Below are 12,596 nucleotides of genomic sequence, written 5' to 3'. Positions count from 1 at the left end.
GCCTTGTGGGTGTTCTGCACGCACTCCACACTTTGCCATAAAACAACACCCACGGTAATAAAGCAAACCCTTTAAATCCACCGAGCACACCACGCGATCCCCTTAAGTTGATCTTACTTGGTGTTTTTTTTTTTTTAATGCATTGACCAATGGTGTCGTCGCATCAGCTGACCCATGATAGATTGTTTAGTCTTCGTCTGTTTGTTGTAGTACTTGTCAAAGCCTGTATTTGTTAGTATATTGACTACTGTCATTCATGTTTTACCCCCCAAGACAAATGACACCTCAGAGGATTGTGTGGAGGTGAGAAACTACTGTACACTGTCATCTGTCAAAGGTTATTATCGTAGTGTGCTGGAGAAATGGACATATATGGATACATACAATTATAGAGACATAATACCAGATAGATAAATAGATAGTTGGATATAGATAGATACAATGTCATATATTGATTGCCAGAGGAATTGTTATGTGATAGAATCTCAAAATCCTGTCCACTGCTTTGCCTTTCTTTTTTTAAATGTAAATGTTATAAGGATTTGTTAAAGAGGCCAGTATATCGCATGTCATTATAACAGGAGCTAGTAAAAAAAAAGACCATTCCTTACAACGACTTGCCCTAATAACCTATATTATCGTCCAGCCATGGTAATAAAGGCCAGTGGGCAATAACAGCTGGGCTTTCCTCTTTCTCGCCGAGAGACGGCGAGAGTGGAGGAGAATGGACCCTGGCCCTGCAGTCTGTCTAGTTAATTAAGCTCAGGGGTGAAGGTGTTATTTGTGGGAAAGAATCCAATTATTTTGCCTCTTCACTCCCGAAGAAGAGAGGGGTTTGTGTGTGGTGATGATGATGAAGATGATGATGATACCACTCAGAGGCAAGATAGCCACTTCATGACTTAAGGAGTTCATTCTTTGTACCTCGCCGAGCCCCCTTCCCTTCCCCAGGATTAGCCAATTCCTGTATGTAACCTCTTGCCTTTTTACAGAAACGGTGATATTTCATTCGGTGAAGTGCAAATGTGATTGTTACTGATTCGGATAACACAAAAGAAAAATCAAAATGGTATGTTTTAGTGTGGCCCGATATGTTGCTGGTGGGAAATTCTTGTGTTGAATAAAAAAAAAAGGATACTCCTGTTCAGCTTCAAAGGCAACGGGGCTTATATGAAACAAAAGAACCAATTAAAACCTATGAAACCTTAATTACGACTTTGACATCTAAAAACAGACTGTTACTGTATATCCCTGTCTGCCTCTGTCTGATGGTTGGCCTTGTTTGAATGCAGATTTGAACATGTATCCATGCAATTAGTGGTCTTATAGAGATCAGTGAATGCTACTCTGAAAGGACCAATTTAGACAAATGTAGCTGGTTTTTCGGGAAATGTCTTAATTAAGGAGCACTTTAAATATATCTGTTTTATTTTGATTGTCAAATAGAAATTACACATGTGCATCAAAGTTGTAAACCACCAAATGTCTGTGTGTTTTATTGTTTTATTTGGCAATATATAAGCAGTTAATTACAGTTTTTGGAGCTATAGTATCACTTGGCAAAACATGAACTGCTCAATACTGGCATTTACTGTACATATTTGTATTTTATACTCTGTGCTATTCTTTGTCTGATCGAGTGTGGAAGCTATCACTGTTCAACTCTTTTCACTATTTATCCTGAATGCACTCCTTCTTCTGCTGCTAGAAACATATAACTTATCACTTCCTTTGAATTACAGAGTTTTAAAATCGACAAATGTTTTTATATAAAAACCTCTTTAGTCAATTTTGTACCGGGGGTAATTAAAGGTGTGGGAAAACTGCCTTTAGATGGTGGAAGTGTTCATGCATTATGTGATTGAATGTGGCCAATGGGTGCTGCTTGTGATCAATTAGTAGCAAACCTTTTTTCTTTCTAAAGTTTTACTAAAGTGGATATTCACTTAGTTTCACATTTTCTCTGCCTTATCAGATTTATCATGTGAACACTTTGGCAACATTTAATCATGTGTTAAAAATAGAAATCACAATCAATGGCAAGTAGAATAAGCTTAACAGATAAAGAAATCTAAATAACTTCATTTCTACATTTTCATTTTTGAGACTTTTGTGTCATATCATGCTGAGAAATGTCACATGTGACATGTTTCTTAATTGGAGTTTGTGCCTGAACAAACCTGAGCCTGTTTGATGGGCCTGTTTGTGTGTGTTCTCGTCATATCATTTCACACTTTCATGTCTCCACTGGGAGAGGCAGGGCCCCTAATCTGTGCCCGGGAGAGCTCACCCTGGTCTCCCCTGCTGAACTTTGTCTTGGTGTGGGTCACCTCGCCGGGCCACAGGGGAGAGCCTGCCTCAGCCAATCCCTAATCCTGGGGAGTCGATAGATGCTAGCATGGCTGCAGGCCTCAGCTCCACACCAGCGCCCCAGGGAGAGCTGCTCATTTCAATAAATGTAAAGTGATGCTGTCCACAAGCAAACATGAGAACCACACACACATGCGTTATTATACAGGCACACACATACCCACACATGTGAGTCAGGGCTCATATGTACGCAGATGTGATGGAGAATTGGTTGTCCTCGGGGCAAAATATGGAGGAGTGATCCAGTGATGTAGTTAAATGACAGGCAAGCGAGTGGAACATTTGCTCGCTTGATGCTGTCGATGCGTCGCTGCTGCCCCGATAACACCTTATTTACATTTGTCAGGGTGGAATTGATTTATTGTTTGCCCTTTACAGACTGCTCAAACTGCAGAGTGGATGGGAGCTGTGTCGCAAGCCTTTCGATAAAGCCAAGAACGTCTATCACAAAGTATTGGATTTAAAACCCTGACAACTTTGGAAAAAAGTCAGAAAATTAAAAATAATATCTGGAGTTTTCTCACGTTTTATTTCAAATTGCCACACGTGTTGCCCAACAAACCCACAACCTTCTCCTTTATGTGTGTGACAGGGACATATGTTGATGTTAACCCCCTGTGGAGAGCAGGCTGGTGCAATATCTGTTTGTGTGGCTGCAAAACCCTTTTTTATTTGTGTGTGTGTGCATGCAGACACATGTGTTCCAATGTGTCTATACGTGCACTGTGTGTGTGTGTGTGTGTGTGTGTGTGTGTGTGTGTGTGTGTGTGTGTGTGTGTGTGTGTGTGTGTGGGGGGGGGGTGTTAGGCAGAGGGGGGACACAATGAAATGGGTGGCTGAGCGGGCGCCTCCCACCATTAAAGCACTAAATGTGCAGCCGGAGGTCCCGGTGAGTGTGTGAATGAGGAGAGTTCTCCTGGGAGGTTAAGGTCAGCGGGTTTCTGATGGGACTGTATGATTAAGGTCAGGCCTGCTACTAATGTGGCTGTGTGTGGTGCTGAGATGGATACCAAACTCTTAAGGGTTAAGGTTATGATTTTTTTAACGGGCCAAGGTTAAGATCAGACACCTGAGAAAGAAAACACAGTAATGTAATTGTCAGAAGTGAGCGGGTTGTAATAGATAAGGAAGAAGAGGGTATTTCTAGTTTAACAGTCTTAAATGATATTCAACACTGCTTGCTTAAACTGGTGTTTATGCAGCCTGGATATTTTATACAAAATCTGATAGAAGCTAACTATATATTAGTGTAAAAACTGTTAACAGGTAACGGCAACAACAAGTATATTTCGCTGCTACACTTCTCTCTGGCATGCACAATGAGTCTATAGATCCTTTTTCAAATAACAATAGCGTCTCATTAGGCTAAAACTCATATTAGTAATTTTTCATCATCAATTAATATGTCCATTATTATTTATATATATTTCATTATTTCATTAATTGTTTAATTATGTGTTTGAAAGTGCTCTTCTTTGAAAGTGTCATGTTATTTATTTATGTTACTCTGTACACATCTATTGCATGTCTGTACAACCTGGAAGAAAAATTCCCCTTGTTGAACCTTGAGTAGACAGTCTACTCATAGTGAGCGGCATGTTGTACAGAAGGCCTTTGTGGAAAATGTTTATGTTTTGAGCTTTTTAAATAAAATTGACTTGACTTGTTCACTCGGTTACGAAATGTCAGGAATAAATTAAAGATAACCTCACACCTTCCCAAAGGCTACATTTATTTGTCATTCAAGTTTTGTCCAAGCATTTTTTCCAACAGAGAATCAAATCTTCACGCAAGAAATGTGAACGTTTGTCAGTTTTGCTTTAACATTAATATTCAATAGTCGATCAGCTAATTAACTGAACATCAGATCATTCGCAATACTTTCCTTTAAGAACGTTTTTTTTTTCTTGGTTTGTATGTTCAGCAATCCAGTGATGAGACAGTGATAGCATGATGTACGTTGTGGAAATATTAAACAGGAAAGGTTGAAAAATCTAATCTCAGGGACGGCGGCAACATCAGATTGTAAGCACTACTTCATACAAGTTTAATGACATCCAAACAATGCAATGGTATTTTGACAGATCCAAGAGGGTCACTTCCAACGATGCTATCATTAAAACATCATCGCGGGATAATGACATTCCCGATGGTCTTCATCCACAGCCAATCCAGTGTAGATGTCTGTCTGGACTGACTGACGGATACTATGGCAAATAGATAAATCTGACCTCTGGTACTAAGGGTATTTCACTTATGGCTGCCAGACGGGCCCTGCACCAAAAAAGTGTTTATTAACAAGCCCTCCCCTAAAAAAATAAATTAGAAGTGGCCCTCCCAGCCTATCTCCTACGAATCAAACTCTAAAAGATTATTCCACATAATTATACTAAAGGGCAATTGGTTGATATGTGGTAGGGTCGGAGGTCGTGGCCTGGTATAAGCAATCTGTAGGCTGTGGTTGGCAGGCGGTAATACGCAACCAGGCGTCAGCCTCTAACCCTATTCCCCAGGCTGATTGCTACCTGTCACCTCCCTTCAACTCATGTAAATTGCATCTGCTTTCTGCGGGAGGGAGGAGGGACGAGGGGGTTTGTGTGAGGATGGGGATATGTGGATTTTCAGCGATGTATGTGTGTATGTTTTTGTGAATACATGCCTGCCTGTGTCTATGTGTGTAATTTGGGGCATGTGTCCACTCTCCACCACTGCCGTCCTGCTGCAGTTTGGCGGTAATGGCTTCTCGGGGCAATCAGAAGAAGACACTTTCTTGACTCATCTTCTTTAATGGGGTGTCCTCCTCAGGCTAAAATGGAACAGTCCCGACATGGCCTAAGGCAGCCGATGAAAATTCAATAATTCGGCTCAGTCAACGTCGTGTCATTTTTTTTTTTAGATTGGGAGTGTAATTACGCTGCACTAACATGACGTCTGGACAGGGCTGTGTGTCAGTGTAAATGTCTCTGAGTGATACCTGCATGCAGCACCATAGTTTTGGCAGGTGCATGCCAGCTTGATGCACCCATCCATCCAACACGAGGGCCTGTTTTTAGCAGACCAGTAACATGAGAAACTGCACTTCAAGTTGACATCATAAGTAACCATTTCTGGTTCTGCAAAGGGTTAACTGATTGCATACTTTGGATGAAAAGTTGGAGAAGGATTAATCTTAAATTCTATGTTGAGAAATATTTTTGATATTTTGCTACTAAATACATTTATTTGTGTGCAAAGAGTCGTGGTTTACTGCAGGAACAGCGATTAAACAGTTGTCATAATAAACTTTTGTTTGGTTCAGATAAGAAATATACTATAGTATTACTTATGTCCTAAAATAAAACTTTTAAAAAGAACATTTATAAAAAAATCTCCTTGCTGTAAATTATTATTTACTGCAGCTGTATTATTATTAAGAGTAGGAAAAAAAATGACAATTTAGTCAGTTGTTATAATATAATAGTCAATGTATTTCACCTGGAGTCATTATGGTTTAAATACATATATTTTAATGCTAAACAAATAAATCTGTAAATAATTACCATCCACTTCACTGGGGGTACTCTTTTATGTTGAGTCTTCTAAATTCAATCACTCCATAAAATAAAATAATATATAATGTATATGTCTGCTATCAAGAGAGCAGACATATACATTTGTCACAAAATAATGAAGTGTATCTATGTATGGTTTATAAATTCATATTGATTTTCTCCTCCAATGTCAAACACAAATGTTTCATTTTCAGAAGAAACGGGAGAGAGTGGGAATTCATTTGAAAGGGAGAAGGCAGTGGGTGAGGCAGAGATGAAGTGCGGGGCCCTATTTGGCTCTGTCAGTTTTTATATGACATTATTATTCTCCGGGTTATAAATTCTGGCATGTTAAGATCTCCAACAGCAACGACATAAAATGCAATCAATGACGCCTCCTCTCCACACCTCGACTCTCAGCCCCGCTGCTCGGCCCACTGATAGTTCCTAAATCAAAGCCAATGGGATTCTGCATAATTGTGCAGCAGCGTTAGCCCGGCGTTAGGTCGCGAGCAGTGGCCGCGCGGCTTTATGGAGTTAATGTGAATGGCGGTATAAAACACTGCTTCATAAACCACTACGGCGCTGACACATTGCCAAACAGGGTCCATGTATATGTATAACTGCTGTGTGCCTGCATGGAAGTGCTGGTCTGAAGACATGTCTCCAAAACTGTGAGATCAGAAAGGGATTTAAAAGTTTTACAGCAGGTTTTTGAGGACAAAGAATCACAAAACCACATACATGGACATATAGAATTTTACTTTAAGCATAAAACATGTAGTATTCTTTTATAGATGTAACCTAATTTTATATATCTGGTGCTGCAGAGACAGTGCCTATAAAAAGTATTTCCCACCTTTCATGTTTTACCATCCTTCAGTGCAGCATCAAAGTCGCTTTAATGGGTTTCTTTTGAGCGTGTTTCTTTTGTCTTTATTGCATAGTGTAGTGCCAGGAAAAGGGAGTCGGAGGCGGTGAATTAAGAACAGAGTTCCAATCTTTATTAGCCATTAATAACAGAGAGGTTATCGCATGAACTGCTCTGCTTGACGAGCTAGCAGGAATGGAAGCTAACGCTACAGGTGTTCCCACTAAAGGGTCCGTGTGGCAACACAATACGAGAGGTGAATTATGTCCAATAACGTGTCACCACACAAGCCCCCCCAGAATTCACGTTTAAACAAAATCCGTATGGCGGGGAGGAACAATCCGCCTGCCCCCACGAGACCTGCGCACCGGAGTCGGTACAGCGACCTCCGCCCGTGCGGCCCCTGACAGAGGAGGGACCGGAATAACAGGTCCACACTCCCTGACAGGAATCAAAGCCGGGGGTCGGCCCCGTCTCGGCGGCCGAGCCAGCACCACCGGCCGGTCCACGTCCAAGTGAGCAGCCTTCACCCGGTCAACCGAGACGTGCTCAGCCTTACCGCCCATGTCAACCACCAGGTGTTTTTCACCGTGTTCCAAAACCCGGAAAGGTCCATCGTAAGGGGGCTGCAGGGGGCCTCTGTGTGCGTCGTGACGAATGAAGACGTGCCCAGCCGAGCGTAGCTCCGCGGGAACTTGAGACCCTGGCGCACCGTGCTGAGTAGTCGGGACTGGAGCGAAAGCCTCCGCCGCGTCACGCAGAAAAACTCGCTGGCCCGTGGCAGACCAGGGAGCTGATGCATTTGGGAGGAAATCCCCCGGAACTCTCAGCGGCTGACCGTAGACCATCTCCGCTGTAGAACACTGCAGATCTTCCTTAGGTGCGGTCCTCAGGCCCAGCATCACCCAGGGCAGCTTGTCGACCCAGTTACCGTCCGTAAGGCCGGCCTTGAGGGCCGCCTTCATGGAGCGATGAAAGCGCTCGCAGAGGCCGTTAGCCTGAGGGTGGTAAGCGGTAGTCCTGTGCAGCTTAACCCCCAAACCGCCTGCCACAGCGTTCCAGAGCTCGGACGTGAACTGAGAGCCCCTGTCTGAGGAAATGTCCGACGGGGTGCCAAAACGACACACCCACGTTGCAATGAAGGCCCGGGCAACGTCTGCGGCTGATGTCGAAACGAGCGGAACCGCCTCCGGCCAACGGGTCGTTCTGTCCACCATGGTGAGGAGGTAGGAAAACCCCAGAGAGGAAGGCAACGGACCAACCAGGTCAATGTTGACGTGATCAAACCTCCTCTCAGGCACCAGGAAACGCTCCAACGGGGCCTTCCTGTGGCGGTGCACCTTAGCGCGTTGACAAGCCACGCACTCCCTGGCCCAAGTCCTCACGTCCCTTTTCAGTCCTTGCCAAACGAACTTCGCCGCTACCAAACACACCGAAGGTTTAACGCCGGGGTGTGACAGGCCGTGCACAGCCTCGAACACAGGACGCCTCCAGCTGGCAGGGACTACAGGCCGCGCCAGGCCCGTAGAGACGTCACACAGGAGAGTAATGCCCGCGTCGCCGAACACCACGTCCTCCAAGCGCAGCCCCGCGCTCTCCACCTTCAGGGCCTGGACGCCGGGATCTGTGACCTGGTCTGACGCCATGCGAGTATAGTCCAGGCCCAACTGGACGGCACCGATGACGACCCTGGAGAGGCAATCAGCAACCAGGTTCGACTTGCCAGCCACGTGCTTAATGTCCGTAGTGAACTCCGATATGTAGGACAGCTGCCGCTGCTGACGTGCCGACCAAGGCTCCGCCACTTTTGACATGGCGAAGGTGAGCGGCTTGTGGTCGACAAACGCCGTAAATTCACGGCCTTCCAGCATGAAACGGAAGTGCCGCACGGCCAAATAAAGTCCGAGGAGCTCCCGGTCAAAGGCGCTGTATTTGCGTTCTCTAGGCGTCAGCTGGCGGCTGAAAAAGGCGAGCGGCTGCCAAGCGCCCTCCACCCACTGCTCGTGCACTGCGCCGACCGCGTAGTCTGACGCGTCCGTGGTGATGGAGATGGGAGCCGTAGATGATGGGTGTGCCAGCAAAGCCGCCTGAGCCAACGCGGTCTTGACCTCAGCAAAAGCGCCGTCCGCCTCTGCTGTCCAGTCGATCTCCTGGACGGGGTCTTGCTTTTCAACGCTTCATACAGCGGCCGCATGATGTGTGCGGCCCGGGCGATGAAACGGTGGTAGAAAGTCACCATCCCCAGAAACTCACGGAGCGACCGGGCTGTGAGCGGGCGAGGAAAAGCCGCAACAGCCTCCACCTTCGCTGGCAGAGGTGTCGCACCGCCCTTGGTGACGCGGTGCCCCAGGAAATCGATGTCCGACACCCCGAACTGGCACTTTGCAGGATTGATGATTAATCCGTGTTCGTTGAGCCGTGTGAAAAGGGCTCGGAGGTGGGACAGGTGCTCCTGCACTGAAGCGCTGGCGACGAGTATGTCGTCGAGGTAAACAAACACAAACGGCAGGTCCCGCAGCACCGAATCCATCAGGCGCTGGAACGTCTGAGCGGCATTCTTGAGTCCAAAAGGCGTTATCACTGCTGTCTTGGGAATGTCCAGGGGGTGCATGGGCACCTGGTGGTATCCACGCACCAGGTCCACCTTGGAAAACACCCCCGTACCGGCCAGATGCGCCGAAAAGTCCTGAATGTGCGGCACCGGATAGCGGTCAGGCGTAGTGGCGTCGTTGAGTCGGCGGTAATCCCCGCACGGGCGGAACCCGCCGTTCGATTTGGGAACGACGTGCAGGGGGGAAGCCCAAGGACTGTCGGAGCGGCGGACAATGCCCAGGCGCTCCATGGTTGCAAACTCCGCCCTCGCTACAGCCAGCTTAGAAGGGTTCAACCGCCGGGCCCTGGCGTAGACAGGAGGCCCCCCGGTAGTGACGTGGTGTTCCACGCCATGCTTAGTGGTAAGCGCAGAGAAGGTGGGTAGTGACAGGTCTGGAAACTCGACCAACAGTCTGAGAAACGTGTCTGCCCCTGACAGCGAGCCTGACAGCCCGTCGTACGCTGCGCTGCCAAGTGTGCACACGAGGGAAGAAAACGTCAAGGCATCAACCAAACGCCTATTCTTAACGTCCACTAAGAGTCCATGAGCACACAAAAAATCCGCTCCGAGGAGGGGAAAATAAATGTCCGCTGTCACGAAATCCCAGCTGAAACGCTGTCCTCCGATGCACAAACACATAGGCCTCACGCCGTACGTGCGAATGGGACCGCCGTTAGCCGTCGTCAATCGCGGTCCGTGCCCCCCACGGGCGACGTCTTCACTCGACGCTGGAACTACGCTCCGTTGAGCGCCCGTGTCACACAGAAACAGGCTCCCCGAAACGCTGTCGCTGACAAAGAGGAGCCTGCACGTGCCGCCGACGCTCAGAGCCACTACTGAGCGCCGGCCCCTCCGTTTGATGTGGGGGGGCTGCGATGAATCCCACCAACCTCGACGACGCAGAGCTGCCCAGCGCTGCTACCACATGGTAGTATTTCAGGTCCCCGTCACGGACCTGTCGGCAGGCGAAGTGCGCCTCCACAACCATGCCTCCGCGGCGTGCTCCCAGAATTCCGGCAGCTTTACGAACACATGGCGTTCAACCATGCTCGTTAATTTCCCAGAAACTTTCTCGGAAAAGTCAAGGTCACCAGTGTAGTGCCAGGAAAAGGGAGTCGGAGGCGGTGAATTAAGAACAGAGTTCCAATCTTTATTAGCCATTAATAACAGAGAGGTTATCACATGAACTGCTCTGCTTGACGAGCTAGCAGGAATGGAAGCTAACGCTACAGGTGTTCCCACTAAAGGGTCCGTGTGGCAACACAATACAAGAGGTGAATTATGTCCAATAACGTGTCACCACAATAGGTTATTTCATGATAATCACCAACACCTTGGCTGTATTCCAATCAGTCTACACCAGTGGTTCTCAAACTTTTTCTGTCAGGCCCCCCCTTTGGAGAAAAAAAAAAGTCGGGCCCCCCCAACACAAATAGTCAGGCTCAGTGGCGGCGCCAGAGATTTCTTTTGGGGGTGCTGTGGGGTAGCTTGACGTTTCATAGAGGGTGCTCAAACATTTAGGGTTTCCCATTAATGTACCGGGCGCTACAGAGGAATTTTCTACTGCAACACTCCCCACGCAAATACACAATGGTCCCGCGACTGTTACAATGAAGGCTCGATAATCAGCTCACAGCATATAGGTGTAAGCAGGGGTAAAGTGCTATTTTTATAGGTGGTGTGTGCATGGACCTCACATAGGGGGGTCCGGGGGCAAGCTCCCCCGGGAAGATTTATTTTTAAATATTGAAGTTAAATGCATCAATCTGGTGCACTTTGAGAGCAACATGGAGAGATCTATGGATACCTCTCTCAACACCCATTTGAAACAGAACTGTAAACAGATTTACTTTTTCTTTATGGATGTTTTACAAATCACCCTTTTAAACTTTATTCTTTTTTTACTGTCATATAGTATTTCATACCTGTTTTTAATTTATTCTCTTATTTTTGTATAACTATAATGATCATATAAACGTGTGCCTCGGAAATAATTGTTTACATTAATGGTGACCAAAACGTTTCAGACCCACTGAGATAACACTGACAGAGTCCTTTAGCTCACTGAGTCTCTCAATCTGACAGGAGAGGACTCTCCTCCACTTTGTTGTTGAAAAAGCTCCTTATATTCGTTAGCGTAGCTCGCTAGCACCAGAAGCTAACAACAACGATCTCCAGTACCGGTGCGCTCTCTCTCGCTCGTGCACACAAAATGGCTCGTTTCACACACACACACACACACAGTCGAGCTTTAATGAAACACAGAGACCCAGACGTAATAGTACTGTACTGCATTATATTATTTTCGAATTTTTCAAATTATGATTTTTTTTTTTTTTTTTAATAACCATTTTTCCTCCTGGTCTCTCGCGCCCCCCCTGGCATGCCTCTGCGCCCCCCAGGGGGGGCGCGCCCCCCACTTTGAGAACCACTGGTCTACACACAGGTGATCTGTGTCAAACTAATTCAATGACTTTAAAAGCTAATTGACATCACATTCTTAGATACAAGTATATTGTATTTGATATTTGCCATAACGTTTGGAAACGTGTGTTCTCCCTTTGGGTTTTTTTTAATCAATGTTTAAAAAAAAGCCAAAATAATTATATTCAATATAGGGCTGCACGATTTTGGGAAATAATCTAATTGCGATTTTTCTGACAGATATTGCGATTCGATTTGCAATTTAGTTTTTAAGCGACCCAACGGAAGTTTATTGTCGTATCAACGGTCGTATCAACGTGCTCCCGTCTCTAGCACCCCCGCAGCCCAAGCTACGAGTGAAAGAACTAAACTTACATGAAACTTCCGTTGGGTTGCTTTAAAGTCAAGCTTCAGTTTAAGATTCACCCTGTCATAGAAACATGTGATGGAGCATCACTAACCTGACTCAGATGGTTTGTTTCACCAAAGCATCTAGGAAAGCTCCATTGGAAGCCATTTGGAAAAGTATTTCAAAAATACTTGGCAGGTGATTGGATCAATCTGTCTATCAACTTCTATCATGGGCCACTTCTGATTGGTTAACAATGACTGGTGCATGTGGAGCACAGCACTTCTGATTGGTGTGGATGACTGACACACATGAAAAGAAAAAAAAAATCGCAGGCTTTGCGATTTTCTTAATTGCATCATTTAAAATCGCGATTTCGATTTAAAATCGATTAATCGTTCAGCCCTAATTCAATAACCATGTAAACTTCCTAGTTTGTTGAATACCTTTTCTCTGCAC

The sequence above is a fragment of the Gymnodraco acuticeps genome, unplaced genomic scaffold, assembly GCF_902827175.1.
Source record: "Gymnodraco acuticeps unplaced genomic scaffold, fGymAcu1.1, whole genome shotgun sequence".
NCBI lineage: Eukaryota > Metazoa > Chordata > Actinopteri > Perciformes > Bathydraconidae > Gymnodraco > Gymnodraco acuticeps.
This window is presented reverse-complemented; position numbering follows the sequence as displayed.